The sequence below is a fragment of the Sorex araneus genome, chromosome 2 (assembly GCF_027595985.1).
Source record: "Sorex araneus isolate mSorAra2 chromosome 2, mSorAra2.pri, whole genome shotgun sequence".
NCBI classification, from domain to species: Eukaryota; Metazoa; Chordata; class Mammalia; order Eulipotyphla; family Soricidae; genus Sorex; species Sorex araneus.
This window is the reverse complement of record NC_073303.1, coordinates 22,513,131-22,531,920: the sequence shown is the minus strand read 5'-3', so window position 1 is coordinate 22,531,920 and position 18,790 is coordinate 22,513,131. Positions and strand designations below refer to the sequence as shown.

Below are 18,790 nucleotides of genomic sequence, written 5' to 3'. Positions count from 1 at the left end.
CACGCGGCTGACCCGAGTTTGATTCCCAGCATCCCATATGGTCCCCTGAGCACCGCCATGGGTAATTCCTGAGTGCAGAGCCAGGAGTAACCCCTGAGCATCACCAAAAAGCAAAAAAAAAAAAAAAAGAAAGAAAGAAAAAGAAAATAAAAGGTGTGGAGGGCCAGAGAGAGAGAGAGTGCAGTGCAGAGGGGGCCCGTTCTTCTTGCAGGCAGCCCACCTAGGTTGGATTCCCCCGGCACCAGCAAGAGTCATCCCTGAGTGCAGAGCCAGGACCAAGCTCTGAGTCCCATTGGGTGTGGCCCCCAAACGCACAAACAGAGGTGCAGAAAAGGAAAGTCCGTTTCGATACAAAAGGCCAAAGAGCAACAACAAGGCTGAGGACAGGGGAGGCAAGTAGGCTTCCCTTCCTCCTTCCCAGGTCAATCACCTGCAGTGGCCAAGGGCAGTTTCCGTGTCCTGCCCCCACCCCCCACTCCCCACCCCCAGAGCTGCTCCGAAGATGGCAAAGTTGGTGTCCTCCATGAACCTACCTTCTTCACACTGAACGGGGAACTGGAACAATGAATAAGGCCGTGGCTTGTTTCCCAACTACGCTCAAGCAATATAAATTTCAGTGTCAATTATAACCTATGAAAAACATCAAGGATGTGTCCCATACATACTATTATCCTATACTACTGAGCACTTATTATAGACCTGACACACAGCATTCATATTATTTTTAAATCCCTGTCATCCACTCTCCTGCAAAACGGGTTTCACCGTCCCCATTTTACAGATGGAAAAAAGCAGGCTCCGTGGTTAAGGACCTGGGATCCTAATCCAGAGCCCTGACGTCTGAGGTTATGAACTCCAGATCCCTCCCACCCCCAAAGCCCGTCCTCAACCCCCTCACACACATCTTTATTTTTTTATTGAATCACCATGAGATTCAGTTACAAACTTAGTTTCAGTCACACAATGATGGAGCACTGAACCCCCCACCAGTGCCCATTTTCCTCCACCAATGTTCCCAGTATCCCTCCCGCCATCCCATATGGTATCCCAAAAAGGACTCAAAAGAGCTATGCTTGTGGGGCTGGAGAGATAGCACAGTGGGTAGGGCGTTTGCCTTGCACGCGGCCGACCCGGATTCAAATCCCAGCACCCCATATGGTCCCCTGAGCACATCCAGGGGTAATTTCTGAGTGCAGAGCCAGGAGTAACCCCTGTGCGTTGCCAGGTGTGACCCAAAAAGCAAAAAAAAAAAAAGAGCTATGCTTGTATTTCTGGAGTTCCGACCTCCATCGACGGTCAAGAATCAGGGATGCTGTCTCGTTTGCCAAGGCATTCAAAATCAGATGGGCCAGACAGGTAATGTGATTCAGAGATGACCGCTGGACTAGAGATATTACCGACTGGATTCCACGGGACATCAAAAGACCTCGTGGCCGCCCACCAACGAGATGGTCAGACTTCTTCGTCAAAACCCTGAATGAATGGCTTGAGGCTCTTCCTGTTCCTGGTGCGAGCAGATATCATTGGGCTACACTAGCACGTGACAGGGACGAATGGAGACGTTACTGGCGCCTGCTCGAGCAAATCGAAGATCAACGGGATGACAAGTGATACAAGTGCTCCCTCCCGCCACCCGCACCCCATTCCACCCCTTGCCGCTGCGGCAGGTACATTCCTTCGTACACTCTCTTTACTTCGGGGTGTTATGGTTTGCAATACAGATACTGAGAGGCCATCATGTTTGGTCCTTAGTCTACTTTCAGCACGCATGTCCCTCCCACGCGGTCCCTCCAACCATCATTTATTAGCCACACACACATCTTGTCTGAAGTCTCAGCACCACGGTGGTATCAATAAAAGGCCCAGAAGACTAAGTGTCCCTGGACTGGCTCTCAGGCCTGGGTCACGTTCGGAAAGCCGAACTGCTAACCAAGAGACAAGGTGTTGATTTTATGATGAATATTTATGACAATGATAAAGACACAGACACACCCAAAAAACACAATCCCAGGAGCCAGGGCCCATTTTTCTGCCTTCTGGAGAGATCCACCTATTCCGACCATCACGGGCACTGGGCGTGAGCTGTTCCCGATGGGCCAGCAAGCAGCGAGAGAGCGACATTATTATCCAAATTTCCTCCTACCTGATTTTCTGGATATTGGCCCCACTTGGCGCTACCGTGGGAGTTTGTCATGAGCCTTCCCGGTGACTAAGCAGAGCAGAGGGAGGATGTGAATAGAAACGGTGGAAAAGAAGCACCTACAGGACTGATTCCAGGTGGACGGGCCAAGCGGCAGGGCTGGGAGCTGAGCAGCCCTCCCTGCCACGCCCCTACCCCCGCCACGGGCTCTGAGCATCCTCTGACCATCTCAAGTAAACACGTAAACGGCCTGTGGGCCTCCTGCATGACTGGGAGAAGCACCCCACTGGCAGGACAGCAGCTTCCTTCCTGGCGAGGCAGGGGGGCAGCAGGTCCCTCCCCATGGGCCAGGAGGGCATCGCTGTGCACTCACAGCCCTCTGCATCATGGGCATCACGGCTGGAAACCCAGCTTCCTGGCTGGTGGACTTCTCCAAAAATCTCGCTTGAACAACAGCCCCCCACAGAGCTATAATGGGGAAAGGGGAAATACTTAAAAAAAAATCTCAAATACTGGCTTCACCTGCCAGAGATCCTCCACACTGGCTCTAGGATGCAGGTCTCCCCTCCCCTCCCTTATCCCTTCCCTCCCCTCCCTTATCCCTCCCCTCCCCTCCCCTCCTTTCCCTTATCTCTCTCCTCCCATTTCCTCCCCTCCCTCTCCTCAACCATCTCTCCCTCCCCTTCCCCAGCCCCTCCCAGCCCCTTCCCTCTCCTCCCTCTCCCTTCCCTTTCCCTTCCCTTCCCCACCTCCTCCCCACCCCTCCGCTCCCTCTTCTTTTCCTCCTCTCCGCTTCTCTCCCATCCTTTCCCCCCTCCCTTTCTCCTCTGCCTTTGGCTTCCCTCCCCAGCCCTTCCCTACTCTCCCCTCCCCACTTCCTTCTTTTCTACCCTTTCCCCCTCCCACCCCTTCCCTCCATTGTTTGATGCCACACAGGGGTCACACGCTTTATTGTGTGCTCACACACTTGGTCCCGGTGCCCTAGAGATCACATACTTTGCTGTGGCACCGAGAAGCCCCCAACAGCAGAGCCGCGGGGATGGCACTTGGCTGCGTGAGGGGCACCGGGGACGGAACTCACCCCGTCACTGTCCTCCCACGCGGAGCCATCCCTGGGTGGCACATTCAGAACCCCGGCGAGCTCCCTCAGGCAGCGCCCACACTCCGTCAGGGAAGTGGAGGAGGGAGGTTCGAATCCCTGTCTCGGCAGCTCCAGGACTGTGACCTCGCCAGCGGCCCCTTCCGCAGCCCCCCCCATGCTGAAACCACACAGGAGTGGCCGGCGACGAGCGGCCACAGGTGGAAATCCAAGATCAATGCCGGCTTCCGCGGCCACTGCACTCCCCGTCCACGGTCTCTGCAGTCTCAGGCTTCACGTGGTTCTCCCTGGACCAAGGCCACCTCCTGGATGGCCGTCAGTCTTCAGATGACCCCCCTCAGTGGCCCCCCACGTCCCCCTCTTGCCGCTGCTTTTCTCATTTCTAGAAACCCAAACGCACTGACCCTTCCCTCCCTTTCTAACCCGGCTCGGCCGCCTGGCAGCAGCTTTCAGAAATCAGAACCAGACACGGGCGCTACTAAACCAGAGAACAGTTCTCCACGTAAACAGCACTGGGGTTATTAGCCAAGCGGCCCTGTCTCGTTCCCAGAACACACAGACTCCCCCACCCCCCCTAAAGACTTGAAAATAAGTGCCTGTGCGGGTATCTTTGGGGGCTTCAACGCTGCCAGCACGGCCCCGAGAGTGTCTGCCCCGCTCAGAGAACCTTCTCCGCTTGGCTCCCTGCCCTGCCCGCCCCAGCCCCGGGGCAGGCAGGAGCCGGGCAACCCTCCGCCTGTTCCAGGGACCCCAGACAGCGGCCTGCCGCCCTGATTATTTCATCTGCTAATCGACGAGTAATCAGATCATTGCAAAGGAGTCAGGCCCACGGCCTGCATCTGCCACGGTTGAGATAATTTCATTATCGTGGAAGCGTTTAACATCGAGTCCTCCTCCTTCCCCAGACCTCCCCGCAGACGGGGCAAGGCTGTGCCCACCTGGGGGTCCTCGCAGGAGGAGAAAAATCAGTCATGCAGGGTTTGACATGGAGGGGGTGTTCAATGGGGTCGGGAGGGGGTGGGCGTCAGAGCACAGGGAGTTCAGGCAATCATTGGGTATAGGGACTGAGAGACTGGGAGCCAAGACCCCCGGAGCCTGATTTCATGCAGGTTCCGGGGTCCCTTCCTGCACCAAGGACCTCCAGCCACAGTCCTCCCTCTCGGCCTTCCCCTCCCTTTGCAGCTTCCGTCATGCAGCCTCCGCCCCCAAACAGGGGGTGCTTTAGGCAGATGATGAATCTGAGATTACTGTAAAGGTAAGAGCGCTTTAAGGCGAGCACAGGGGCCAGGGAGACAGTGGAAAGGGCTGGAGCACATGCAGCCGTGTGTGTGAGGAAAGGTGGGACAAGGACGCATGTTGGAGTTCTCTGGCTCTTCTGAGAGGGGGGTGGTGAGGTGGGGTCCTGGCTGCCTCCACCAAGGACTCAGCACCTGCAGAATCCTGTGTGCTACAAGCACGTGTGCTAGGCCCTATGTTAGACACCCCCGGCCCTTCCAGCGTCGCCTCCTGACCCCCTCCCAGTACACCAGGTGTGTCTCTGTGGACGCCTCCTCCTCTCCCACCCCTCAAAGCACCTCATGTTTCAGCTGCGCTGCAAAGCATCAACCCCAGGGATAGCCAATGTGGCCCCTGAGCCCTGCTACACACCCTCCCCGGCCCCCAAAACAAACACAACCGCCCTCAGATCGGGCAAGTCTCCCAGACATATTCTTATCCAAGAGAAAAGGGAGGGAAAGCCACCAAATGTAGAATTCTCTTGGAGGTTATTCTTGGTGAGAAGAATCCATTTTTGTTTTCCAGCTCCACAATTACAAAAATAAATAAAATAAAATAAAATAAAATAAAATAAAATAAAATAAAGCCACCCCTCCTTACGGAGCAAAGCCTGCTCCAGAGGTGATGTGGACAACAGACTCTGTCCTGCAGCAGCTGACGCCCACCAGGGGCGTGGTGACAGGCCAGCCAGTGGGCAGCAGAGGGACTCGAGGGCACTGACCAGCAGTCCAGCCTCTGGGGCGGGCCGAGCTGGCGGCGGGAAGGATGTCAGTGCCCAGGTCTGATCACGCTGTGGAGTTTCTGTTCCTGACAGGCCCGAGGCCCCTCCCTCCCCCGGGCCTCAGGGCCATTCAGAGACCCAGACCCGACTTTCCCCGGGGTCTCAGGGTTCTGCAGGTGCCGAGCCCTGGGTGGAGGCAGCTAGGACCCCGCCTCACCACCCCCCTCTCAGAAGGGCCAGAGAATCCCAACATGCGCCCTTGTCCCACCTTTCCCAGAACCCGAGGCAAACAGACCCAGCTTCTTCCGCCCCCTTCTTCTGTCTCACAGCAGAGGAGGCGGCGATTCGGGGTGCACGGCTTCCTCTGGGTTCGCTTTCCCCTTGGTTCCCGCACAAAGGCAAGACTCACTTCCAGAACTGCCTCTGTCCTGCAGTGGAGACCGTGCGAAAGCATCGCGTGTGCCCCTCTGAGCTCTTTTATTTATTTTTTTGTACTAGAAGCTGACTGGGCTGGAGCGATAGTGTAGTGGGTAGGGCATTTGCCTTGTATGTGGCCAACCCGGGTTCGATTCCTCTGCCCCTCTCAGAGAGCCCAGCAAGTTCCTGAGAGTATCCCACACGCATGGCAGAGCCTAGCCTGGCAAGCTCCCCGTGGCGTATTCAATATGCCAAAAACAGTAACAATGAGTCTCACAACAGATAAGTTACTGGCGCCCGCTCAAGCAAATCAATGAGCAACGGGATGACAGTGACAGTGACAGAAGCTAACTGACCATGAACAGTTCATTTATTTTAGACTTTAGCCAGTTCTGATTGTTTTCTCCAACTTCGGTTTCACTGTATCACTGTCATCCCGTTGATCATTGATTTCCTCAAGCGGGCACCAGTAATGTCTCCATTCGTCCTAGCCCTGAGATTTTAGCAGCCTCTCTTTACTCATTCTTCCCAGCAGTGTGGCATTGGAGGCTCTTTCAGGGTAAGGGGAATGAGACCCATCATTGTTACTATATTTGGCATATCGAATATGTCACGGAGAGCTTACCAGGCTCTGCCATGCAGGCAGGATGCTCTCGGTACCTTGCCAGGTTCTCTGAGAAGGAGAACTAGGCTATAAGAGGTTCTGGGAGCATTGTTTTATAGTCTCTGGATATTGGCTGTTGATGGGATTACACGGCGCTGGGGGCAGTTTGTGGATATAGCTGCCAAGCTACTGGAAAATGGGGGGTCTGGGTGGAGGAGGTCCAGTCCCGATCCAAGCAGGCTTAGAGATCTCAGCCCTGGGTCCCGCACATCTGGGTTCCTCTGCTGGTTCCTTCATGCATGAGGCTCCTCCGAATGTGTGGAGAGGGGCCTTGAGCATGGCTGTGGCCCGGTTCTGGAGGTCTTAGGCTGCCGGGTCTCTGCTCAGGGTAGGGAGAGAAACTCAACCCACCCTGCTCCAGGGGGCCCCAGTGAAGACAGCCAGGCACAGGGGCAAGAGACTTCAGTTTATCACTATTTTTTATTTTTATTTCTTTTTTATTGTTTTTTATTATTTTTTTTAAATCACCATGAGATACAGTTACAAAGCTGTCCTGTTGGAGTTTCAGTCACACAATGATCGATCACCCAAGCCTCCACCAGTGCACGTCCTCCACCACCAAGGTCCCCGGCATCCCCGACATCCCACTCCTCCCCCTGTCTCTGTGGCAGACAATCTCCCCCATCCTCTCCTCTGTATTGCCCCTCTGATCTTTAAGTGTGGGCTCTCCCTCTGGCACTGCTGCCAAACCGTCTGCTGCCCTGTAGATTAGACACAGGTAATGTGTGTGGGGTCTTCTCTGTGCCCCAGTCCCTGGGCTCAGGGCATAGCCCCCCCTCCCCCCCCCCCCCCCCCGCCTCAGCCCGTCCCACACACTCACCCAGAACAGAGAATGGCCCTGTCCTTCGGAAATGCAAACTGTATTAACTAGGCATTAAGGGCCCATGACTTACGTGACTTACTCTCAGACATTTTCTATTTTTTAGAGGGAGGTGGGATTAGAGAGCTATGTGAGGGTGAATGTGTGTGTTGGAAGGGAAGGAGGAAAAAAATGTTAACATCAGATAAATCAGACTAACAGTCTACGGGAGTCCTGGCACGATTTCTATTCTTAAAACTCCCCTGGCAGCTTTAGAATGTTTCCAAATAAGAATTCAAGATCTGAGGAGGCAGCCGTGGGAGATGGGGGGTCAGAGGTAAGAGGGGAGATTGATCTTAGCACCCGCCAGCCTGATCTGCCGCGTCCCCACACACAGCAGGGGAGCTCTGCCCAGGGTCAGGCGGGTTCCCCAGGCTGATCACAACAAGGTCTCTAAGCTTTGAGGCTTGGAGCTAACTCTGCGCCTCAGGGCTCCTTGTCAGTGAAATATCTCACTGGACAGGCCTGTCAGTCCGTTCCCAAATCTCCAAACTACCTGGGTTAGAAGTTTCCCGATTTTATTGAAGCTAACGCACTGCATTGATGGAACGATCCTATCGAGGCTCCCAAAGGTCCTCGGCAGCAATGTTGGAGCATTCCCGTGTCAGGGAGAGGGTGGGGGAGGCCGAGCACTGCAGGCTGAGGTTCCTTCCACTCAGGTTCTATATAATCAAATGAAGTCAGACCACACCAAAACAAAGATTTTCAGAACCGGTGGATTTTGTTGTTTTTCTGTGAATCTCACTTTTCCGGTATTTTTATTTTTTTCACTTTTTGGGTTGGACCCAGCAATGCTCAGGGATTACTCCTGGCTCAGCACTCAGGAATTACTCCTGGTGATGCTTGGGGGACCATATGGGATGCTAGGGATCGAACCCAGGACAACCATGCTGTACTTGGTCTTCCAGTATTTTTATAGCAGAGAACTACGAAGCTATTCGATAGCACAGCAGGTAAGGCGTTTGCCTTGCACGTGGTTGACCCGGGTTCGATTCCTCCACCCCTCTCGGAGAGCCCGGCATGCTACCAAGAGTATCTTGCCTGCATGGCAGAGCCTGGCAAGCAACCTGTGGCGTATTCGATATGCCAAAAACAGTAACCACAATTCTCACAATGGAGACGTTACTGGTGCCTGCTCGAGCAAATTGATGAGCAATGGGATGACAGTGACTGTGACAGTCTGTGAATCTGAGTTGAGGTGTGGGGTCGGGTTATCAGAGAATTGGAAGATGACACGGCTCAAACAGAGCCAGGCTCTGTGATCCCGCCTCAGTCCTGCTCACCCCCCCCCCCCCATCCACCCTCTGGGGCTACAAGCTCTTTAACAAGCCGGGGAGTCTCTTTATCTTGTTCCCCGCCTAGCAAAGCAATTTTTGCATAGCAAGTCTCCAACACATGTTTGTTAAGTGAAGAAATCTTGTTTCAAAGATAATTTTTTCTTTTTTAGTCCTCAAAACACAATGGATCTTCGCAGATTCCCTGGAGGGAACAATTATTGAGTCATTTGAAGACAGATAAATTTAGAAATCCTGGTGGTAACTTCCTGACTGCTATCAGTTCATTCCCCCCTAACGCATTCTCAGCAATACTATGTTCTCATAAATTTAGTCAAACACTGAGATTAAAAAGAAGTAGTAGCAGTCGCAACTCAACATTCAGCGAGATATGCAATACACGAAGTGTTGTTTAAATAATGTGATAGGTGGGATCTATTTGACCCTACTACCTTTCCGTAGCTTGGGGCTTGGCATTTTACTGATCCGGAAGCATCACAGATACACAAAGACACACAACTAATCAATGGCAGCTTCCAACCAAGCCCACTGGGTCCTATAACCTACATTCCTTGGGCTTCACATCACATGAGCACAAAACCCCCTTTTAAATGGAAAGAGATGTTGGCATCCCAGCCCCCCCACCCCCGTGAATGTAATCCTACTGAGAAACAGGGTGTCTGCAGAGGGTCAGATTCAAACGAGGTAACTGGGTGACTGGCCCCCGGGAACCTCAGAAAGACACTTAGATCAGAGAGACCTGCCAAGGGGAGGCCGCTCAGGAGCGCACGCGGCTGGCACTTGGACCAAGGACTGCTGGGCCCTGGGAGCCAGGAGAGGCCTCGGACCCAGCAGAGACCAGCCCCGCCCACTCCTCCAGGTGGACTCTGGCCTCCAACCTGGGAGCGGAGCCTTCCTGCTGGCCCTCCGGCAACTCTAGGAAATGCATCATGCACGACGCGCTGCGAGGGGACGGGGCGGCAGGGCCGAGGCCCCCGCTTGGCAGCGCTGCAGGCCGCGCAGAGCACGAGTACTCATCTCAGCAGTACAGCTGCACGGTACTCGCCCCTGCCAGATGGCTGCATAAGTACTCATCCCTGCCAGGTGGCTACATGAGTACTCGCCTCAGCCACACAGCTGCACGGGTACTCACCCCTGCCAGATGGCTGCATAAGTATTCACCCCTGCCAGCTGGCTACACGAATACTCACCCCTGCCAGATGGCTGCACGAGTACTCGCCTCAGCCACACAGCTGCACAAGTACTCGCCCCTGCCAGGTGGCTACATAAGTACTCATCCCTGCCAGATGGCTACACAAGTACTTGCCTCAGCCACACAGCTGCACGGTACTAGTCCCTGCCAGATGGCTACATGAGTACTTGCCCCTGCCAGATGGCTACAAGAGTACTTGCCTCTGCCACACAGCTGCATGAGTACTCACCCCTGCAAGATGGCTGCACAAGTACTCACCCCTGCCAGATGGTTGCATAAATACTCGCCCCTGCCAGATGGCTACATGAGTACTCACCCCTGCCAGATGGCTACACAAGTACTTGCCTCAGCCACACAGCTGCACGAGTACTCGCCCCTGCCAGGTGGCTACATAAGTACTCATCCCTGCCAGATGGCTACACAAGTACTTGCCTCAACCACACAGCTGCACGGTACTAGCCCCTGCCAGATGGCTGCATAAGTACTCACCCCTGCCAGATGGCTACATGAGTACTTGCCCCTGCCAGATGGCTGCATGAGTACTCGCCTCAGCCACATAGCTGCACAATTACTCACCCCTGCAAGATGGCTGCACAAGTACACGTCCCTGCCTCACAGCTGCACGAGTACTCACCCCTGCCTCACAGCTGCACGAGTACTCACCCCTGCCAGACGGCTGCACGAGTACTCACCCCTGCAGACGGCCGCATAAGTACTCACCCCTGCCTAAGAGCAGCAGTAATATTCAGTATGAGTGCTCGCCCCATCCCGATCAGTAGCATGAGTACTCAGCACAAGTACTCACCCCTGCTGGATGAGCAGCAAAGACTCCAACTGGAGACCTTAATTGGGGTGCACAGACAGACCCTCACATCCTGCTTCCCAGCCTTCAGTGACTGAGGTGAGGACGCCCAGGGAAAAGGCAGTTCCCTCCTCTCCAGGAGCACCTCTGAGGGAGCCCCACACACCGGCACCCTCAGGATAGGTGTCCGCACACTTGCCAGCCCGCAGCCCCCACAAGGCCAATCCACTACCCCCCGGCTGCTCTCCCCACGCGTGGCCCAAGGCTGCCCGCAGCAGAGACAAGGCTCCCCGGGCTGCGGCTGGTGGACACTGGACGGATCCGAGGGCCGGTCACTGTGCTCTGTCCCCTCTATCCCCCAGAGCACTGTGCCAGGAGCCCTGGTCTAAGGGCCACGAGAGACGATGAGGAGATGAGGAGACCCCCCCACACACACCCCACACCCGAGGCTTCTTCCATCCAGAATGAGAGCTGAGCCACTCGGGCCCCCAGAGCTAAATCCCACAAGGCCCAGGGGGACCAGAACCCGCCAGAGGTGCGCCCTGGGTCAGGTTTCTGACCCCCAGGGGGACTGAGTCGTAAGCCAGGGTTAGGGTTTTCTAAGGTGTCTGTCACAGCACGACCTGGGTAATTCCACACGCCCGCCCCGTCGGGGTTTGGTTTCTGACGGGGAGGCCAGGGACCGAGGAGGCTGTCCGGAGTGAGCTGCCGAGTGGCTGGTCTCTGGCCGGAAATAGGCTGCAGACAGACAGACAGACAGACAGACAGACACACACACACACACACACACACACACACACACACTCTCTGTAGCTGCCGTTACCTTGACCTTTTCCCCCGGTAGCAGGCTAGCACTGCGATGGCAGGGAGGGGGCCTCTCTCCCCAAAGGCAAGGGCTGCCGTCTCAGGAAGCCTCCTGCTGGCTTGCCCCAGGTGGACCGACACAGGAGAAATGTCAGAACCCGCAGGCAAAGGGCAGCCACCTCACAGCCACCGCTCCCGGACCTGGGACCTTCTGTGGGGACCACGGTGGCTGCAGCTGAGGATCTGCAGCGTCTTGGTGCATGACACCCCCACACGGGGCTGCAGAGACAGGGGGTCCTGCAGTCTCCAGAGCACCCCCGCCCCCCGCATCCCGCCTGCCCCCTGCTGCTCCCACGCACCCACTGCGCCCGCTCCGGCAGGCGGGAACACTGACAGCCGAGCCAGCCTCCTCCCACACCGGCCTGCCTGAACGGGGAGCGCGGAGCGGGAGGAAGCAGCCCTCAGCCTTCTCCTGTTCCTCCAGGCTCGGGGCACGAGGCAGGTAGGGCAGGCCGTGGGCTCCCACGTCCAGCTCTGTCCAGGGGAGGCCCCGGCGTGTACAGGCTGCACCCCAAAGGGCCGAGAGGAAGGAAGGTTGCTTTTCGGTGTGATGAAGACTATGGTATGGGAAAGCATCTGTGGATACTGCCCTGTCAGGCTGAGCCCACCTTCTCTCTCCTCAGAGAGGCTGCTGGGCCCGTCACCCTCTGCTAGATAAACAGATCCGTCTCTGCTGTGATCTCGCTGCGGGCTCATCCAGAAAACGTGAGGTTCTGGTGCAGAACCTTCTGGGGCTTGGCCTGCACCCCAATTTCACCACATACACACACAGACACACAGACACACACATAAACACACACATTCACTCACTCAGTGAGCGGTATCGGGATAATATCCAGAAATTTTATATATTCCGAAATCACCGGGCCCATCTCTCCCATGCACACAGACCCAGTAAATCATCAGGCTATTTGCCCGCGTACGTCCCCCACAGCATTATTCACAACAGCCCAAGTCTGCAAACGAGGCATATGCCCACCAGCAGCCGAGTGTAGAAAGGAACGGGAGGAGAGGGTCTGTCTACACGCGGTGGAAAACTACTCGGCTGTGAGAAGCGGTGAGATCAGGCAGTTGGCATCAACGCGCAGAGAACTGAAGGGCGCAGAGGCTGAGGGAAGGGAGCCAGAAGGGAAGAGACAAATATAGGACGATCTTCTTCATACGTGGAACAGAACGCAATGGAGCCAGGGCTGAAACGATACAGAAACTGGCCACAGAAGCAACGCCTGATCATTGCCCCGTGAAGCAAAACCTGAGGCTGCAGAGTGGATGGGGGGGGAGGGGAAGGAGGGGGCAGTGGAGGGTCACGGACACCGGTGGTGAGGTGTTCGGTGGCACTATTGGTCCGAATCACTATCAGTAACATTGATGTCAACCTGCCACCTCAATGGAAATGAAAGAGCAATCACCTGGAGGTGACGGAGGAGGGAAAAAAAAAAAACGTTCACAGACATTTTCCCCCACAATGCCCTGGGGGGGGGGGTTCCTGGAGGTGCTGGGCTCTGTGCCCCCCTCCAAACTGGGCTGCCTGAGCCGGAGGGTCTGCACCATGCAGCCCCCATCCCTGCTGACCCCTGCCGAAGCCCCGCTGCTCCACACCCTGCCTACGGGGCGCTGTGAATGGATGGGCCCGTCAGGGGGTCCCGACTCTGCCCAGCCAGCGCCGTGGTGGCAGGCGGGAACGTGGCCTGAGACACACTCACCCACGCACCCACTCGCGAGCGACCTGCCCCACGGGAGCCAGGAGCTGCTGAACATCCGCCAGGGATCCGAGGGGAACCCAGACCGGCTGTAATTTTCCAGAGTCGGGAATGGGAGGAGCGGCTGCTAGAAACTTCTGCGCCAGGCAGAGCCGGGCCCTGCGGAGGGCAGGAGCTCCGTGCATCATGCATGCCAGGGGGCAAGGGGCAATCATCCTGGCACCAGCAGAGAGCCGGCCGAGGCACAAACCGGCCTCCCCGCCTCGCGGGGAAGGGCCCGGGAACCTTCATCCTCGCCAAGTCCCCAATGCAGGACCCTCACGAAGTGGCCTCAGGAACCCTTTTGCTTGGGACACACGGAGGGCGAGGAGAGGCCTGGTGCCCAGGGAACGGCGGAGCCGGGCCAGGCCACACTTGATAGCTCTGCTCCCACGCCAGCAGCTCTATTGATTATTGATGGAGAGCAGGTCTTTCCTGCTAAGTGCAGGCGACCGTCTGTCACCAATTCCAGGACTGGAAGTGATTCCGAGTGAACCACACATCCTCAGCGTCCTGCTGACCTGGACTCGGTCGTGGAGGGGCTTCGGAAGTGACGGCCCACTGGCCTGTTCCCCACTAAAACCCCCAAAGGATGGGTGTGGGGTTTCCACAGCTCCTAAAACGGCCCCCTGGGCTAACTCAGCAACTGTCTGTATTGAAACCAAGAGGTTTATATCTGTTGTTCGATCCAGGGAACAACAGATATAAACCCTGCAGCTCTGTGTGTGTGTGTGTATGTGTATGTATGTGTGTGTGTGTGTGTGTGTGTGTGTGTGTGTGTGTGTGTATGATGGGGGGTAGGAAAATGGCTCAAATGGGTGATGCCTTTTCTTCCACCAGCCTATCCCATCCCATCCTGCAAATCCAGGGGTCTCAGGTCATCCAAAAGGATTTTGAAACTGCAACCATCACAATCCGCGTCTGACTGGACACACCCTGGCCTCCCAGCCCTGTCTTCCTCACTCACATTTTCACACCACATATGACAGGATGAGCCTTTTCCCAAGCCCCTGAAACCAGGATGCAGTCAGCAAAGGTCCCACCATTGGGGACCACGAAGTCCCAGCCCCTCCTGGGTGGTCCTGTGACGCTCCCCCACCGTGCCCTGAACCCTCTGAGCACCATTTGCTGCCTCCATAAAATGTGGACCCTCTGGAGCGATAGCACAGCAGGTAGGGTGTTTGCCTTGCACGTGGCCAACCCGGGTTCGATTCCCAGCATCCCATATGGTTCCCCTGAGCACTGCCAGGAGTAATTCCTGAGTGCACGAGCCAGGAGTAACTTCTGTGCATCGCTGGGTGTGACCCCCCCAAAAAAGAAAAGAAAAGTGCCCCTTCCAACAGTGCAGAGCGGAGGTGAGGACAAACATGAGCTGTGACTAGAAACGGCTGTGGCGGGTCACTCTGAGCCAGTGAAAGGCCAAAGAAGGAAGCGAGGGGCAGGGGAGGGAGGGAGTGTGCGGGAGTCCCGGAAGGAACATGAACCTGGAGTATCTGGAAGAAACGCAGGCGAGAACCCCGAAAAGGAGCCCCCCAGGTTGGTGCGGTCAGGGGATGGCAGGCGCAGACCCCATGGCCCCTCCTCATGTCCCTGAGCCTGAACGGCAAGTGAGGAAGGCGATGCTCAAAGGGGTGGGCCAAGTCTGCCCACAGCCCCCTGCCCACCGCCCAGCCACGAGGGGCGTTCACAGTCGGGCTGGCTCCCCACAGACTCCCCCTTTCCTTCCAGCCACCCTCTTCAGGACTCCCCCTTCAGTGCTCCCTTTGGGAATGCTCCTCTCCAGTTCTCCCTTTGGGAGTGCTCCTTTCCAGTGCACCCTTTGTAAATGCTCCCTCTAGTGCTCCCTTTGAGAGTTCTCCCCTCTAGTGCTCCGTTTGGGAGTGCTCCCCTCCAGTTCTCCCTTTGGGAGTGCTCCTCTCCAGTTCTCCCTCTGGAAATGCTCCTTCTAGTGCTCCCTTTGGGAGTTCTCCCCGCCAGTGCTCCCTTTGGAAGTGCTCCCCCTCCAGACTGGAACAGGCGCTGTCCCCACTCCTCCAGCAGCCAGCTCCCTCTGCGGTGGCTGAGGCGCACTGGTTCCCTACCTCCCCCTTCATAGCGGGCTCCTCCTCCACCACTCCGACCCCCACCCCACTCTAGCCTCCACCTCGGGCTGTGAACCGGAGCTCGTGAGTGCTCAGGGGAATGGGTGCGGAGGGTGCCCGCGTGCTCCAGTCCATGTGCGAGGGCCTGCGATGGTGCCAGGAGCCACCCGGACCCAGGCCAGCAGGCCTGTCCTCTCCAGCTGGTCAGGCCTCAAGTCCCACAACTCACACAGCAGGCGCCACTTCCGACAGCCACTGTGGGCTGTGCCACATGTGCCCTTTCACCTCTCTGTTTTTTCCCACCTGCCATGAAGATCAGGTTGCGCGCGCAGCGTGTGGGGTGGGAACTGAGCGAGATGCCTAGCGCATGGTGCTGTACTTGGTACCCAGTACTTGCAGCGTCTGACGTAGCTCCCTCACCCTGTCTGTCAAAACCTCTCTCACTGCCGAGCCACAAAAAAAACCAAGGAGTCGCGGAGCCCTTGGCTGGCGCCTGCTGCCTGGCGAGCTGCTGGAGCAGGGAACTTTCTAGAACGTCTGTCCTGCTCCGACCGCTGCCCTCGGAGCCAAAACGAACCGGCAGCACATCTCACCCCGCCTCTGGGCTCAGCACTAATCTACAGAGGCGAGTGTCCCCCTCTGGGTCACTGGGGTCACCTTCACTCCTGGGGACAACCCCCCTCCCCATCCCTGAGCGCTCCCCCGCCCCCGTCCCCCCGCTGGCACGTCCAGGCGCTTCCACTTCTCAAGGCAGGGTTCCTGCGGCCCAGGGGAGGAGGGACAGACGGGAGCCAAGCAAGCTCCGAGTTCAGGTCACAGCGTAGGTGGCGAGGGCGGCTGCCATCTCATTAGGCAGAAAGCGTCTCTCTTTTCAGACTGCCGCATCCGCCCGGGAGCGAGCGGCGAGTGAGACGACTGAAAGGGAAGAAGGGGCAGTTTCCTCGGGGGCATTTAAAAATGCAGCGGCGTTATCTGTAATGCAGCCCTCGGGGCCCTTAACTAACCGTGCGCCCGCCCAGAGAAGCGGGACTGAAACGAGGGGCTCCCATCGCCCCCCACCCCGAGGCCTACAGGGGGACACTGAGGCCCGCGGCCAGCCACTGGGTCCAGATACTGCACTGAGATCTAGGGTGGCCGGGCCAGGGGGGCTCCCAGCCATCGATGCCGCTAGACTGACCCGTGGCGTCCAGTAGGCGCCACTGGCCACATGCACAGAGACGGACACTGAAATTCATTCGAAGTGGATGAGCTGTAAACTTCAAGGCCTCCTTCGCGTGACCCACCCCTGACGGGCGTGGCGGTGTGTATCGGGGGGCGGGGAGACAGTGGTTTCCATGGGGGACAGACATTTCCATGGTGCAGAAAGTCCCACGGACAGTGCACTCCAAACCACAAGCCTCTTCCCCTTCTTTCTGCGACACCAGTTTGGTTCTCATGTTCACCGCCCAGATCTGCCCGCTGGCTGGTGGGGGGGCGGGCGGGGGAGAGGTAGGCTTGGTGTCCCCTCTTCCTCCTTCTAAGAGTACAGGTCAGGGTGAGGGTGGGTCACCGGCAGGTTCCGAACGGGCTCCCTGCTGGTCAAGGCCATGGCGCTTCTCTATCAACGCATCTGTGATTTTATTTTTTATTTTTTGTTTGTTTTTTGTTTGTTTTTGGCTTTTTGGGTCACACCTAGTGATGCACAGGGGTTACTCCTGGCTCTGCACTCAGGAGTTACTCCTGACGGTGCTCAGGGGACCCTATGGGATGCTGGGAATCCAACCCGGGTCAGCCGTGTTCAAGGCAAATGCCCTACCCGCTGTGCTATTGCTCCAGCCCCTTACTTTTTATTTTTTGAGGAGTCACACTCGACAGTGCTCAGGGCTGACTCCCAGCTCTGCATGCAGGGATCCCTCCAGGCGGTGCTGGTCTCTCTGTCTGTCTGTCTGTCTGTCTCTCCCCCTCTCTCACTGAACCCAGGTCACCCGCCTGCAAGGCCACCCGCCATGCTATCTCTCCGGCCGCCCAGTATCTCTGCGTCTATGCCGAGAGAATCTCCCTCTGTGCATCTCTGCCTCTGAGGGACCAAGACACAGAGCCGAGTTCCAGGCACGTGAGGATCAGGATGCTCCCTGAGACTGTTCGAGGGCTCTGCCCCTTTCCTCTCCCCCCGCCACCCCTCTGAGCGACGCAGGTCATGAGAGAGCAAGGCAGAGCTTCTGTCCCTGAGGTTTTCTCTCAGATCTGATTTGTGCCGTGTGCGTCCTGCTTGTCCGATTCCCCGGGCGTGGAGCCAGGTCGAGGGAAGGAAGGTCCCAGCTACAGCCCCGGCACTCATGCCCACACACGAGCAAGGGCACAGGGAGACGGGCAGACAGACGCACAGCAGAGCCAACGCCTGCTCCGGGCTCCTTTCAGTGGACGGCAGAACAAAGGCTGGTCAGGACATCTTCGACAGAAATAAATTAGTGCTCAGGTATCGTTTCCGTTCCACTCCTCCATCAAGCCACCTCCTCCAGGCAGGGATCCCCGATTTCTTCTGAACGAGCAGTCACTGCTGCTTCGAAGCTCATTCAATGCGTGCCACAGTTTCCACACGTCATCACTATAATTTGTTACCACGGTGAAGATGTAGGTGTTGCAGCCCTAATGACCCCCGTCCCTCCCTCTCCAGCTAGACAGTTAGAGCTCAGAGATCAAAAAGAAACCAAACTACCTTTTCCCTCCCAGTGACGGTAATGTTATGTGACGACCTGGCAAAGCCAGGTCATTCTAGAGTGACATTCTAGAATGTCTCTGTGAAAGTATTTTATTTTTATGAGATTAAAGTCTGAGGCGGCAGGCTCTGAGTAAAGCAGATTATTATTTATAGCCTGGGTGAGCCGCATCCAATCAGTTGATGGCATTGCTAAAAAGAGGCTGATGCCCCCGTAAAGAGGAAAGAAAGAATTCTCCCAGAAGACCGCCTTGGTAATAGGTCTCCATTCAGTCCGCTTCTCTGGTCCTAAAGATTTTGAGTTGGTCAGCATCTGGGATTTCTTGAAATGAATTTTCTGTCAGTGTGTGTGTCTCTGTCTCTGTCTCTCTCTCTCTCTTTTTTTTGCTTTTTGGGTCACACCTGGCGACGCACAAGGGTTACTCCTGGCTTTGCACTCAAGAATTACTCCTGGTGGTGCTCAGGGGACCATATGGGATGCTGGGGATCGAACCCGGGTCAGCCGCATGCAAGGCAAATGCTCTACCCGCTGTGCTATCGCTCCAGCCCCTGTCTCTCTCTTATACACACACACACACACACACACACACACACACACAAACACACACTATTGATTACCCCAATTAATATAGCCTCATATTCTATATTAATTAGAATTTCTCCTCATTGTTCAAGAATATCTCCAACCTCCATACAGCGCCCCCTGATTTTAGCACTTCTCTGCTGTGGTACAGTGTGTGTGCCACATTTTATGGAATCACTATGCTTTGTACAATGGCAAAAATTTGGACTCTACAACCTAAGTATCCATCGACATGTGAGTGGATAAGAAAGCTGTGTGCAAACTGTGTGTGTGCGTACTCGATAAAGTACTACCACCGAAATCGCATCTTCTGGACCAAAGTGGATGGAACAGAAGGTCATCCTGCTAAGTGAAATGTCAGAAA

The 18,790-nt window shown here is 56.1% G+C and overlaps 1 protein-coding gene across 2 annotated transcripts in view; it reads right to left on the bottom strand.

Annotated features, from left to right (window-relative positions):
* The window catches only part of GFOD1 (glucose-fructose oxidoreductase domain containing 1), a 112,046-nt gene that overhangs the window by 64,256 nt on the left and 29,000 nt on the right, over positions 1 to 18,790 (bottom strand). Inside the window, exon 1 of one of the 2 annotated variants that reach the window (XM_055127259.1) lies at positions 11,288 to 11,470. The exons of the other annotated variant lie outside the window; for it this stretch is intronic. The gene's annotated coding sequence lies outside the window, so the exon portion shown is untranslated. Of the gene's footprint in view, positions 1 to 11,287; positions 11,471 to 18,790 lie in introns of those variants that run through there. 2 annotated transcript variants of the gene reach the window in all.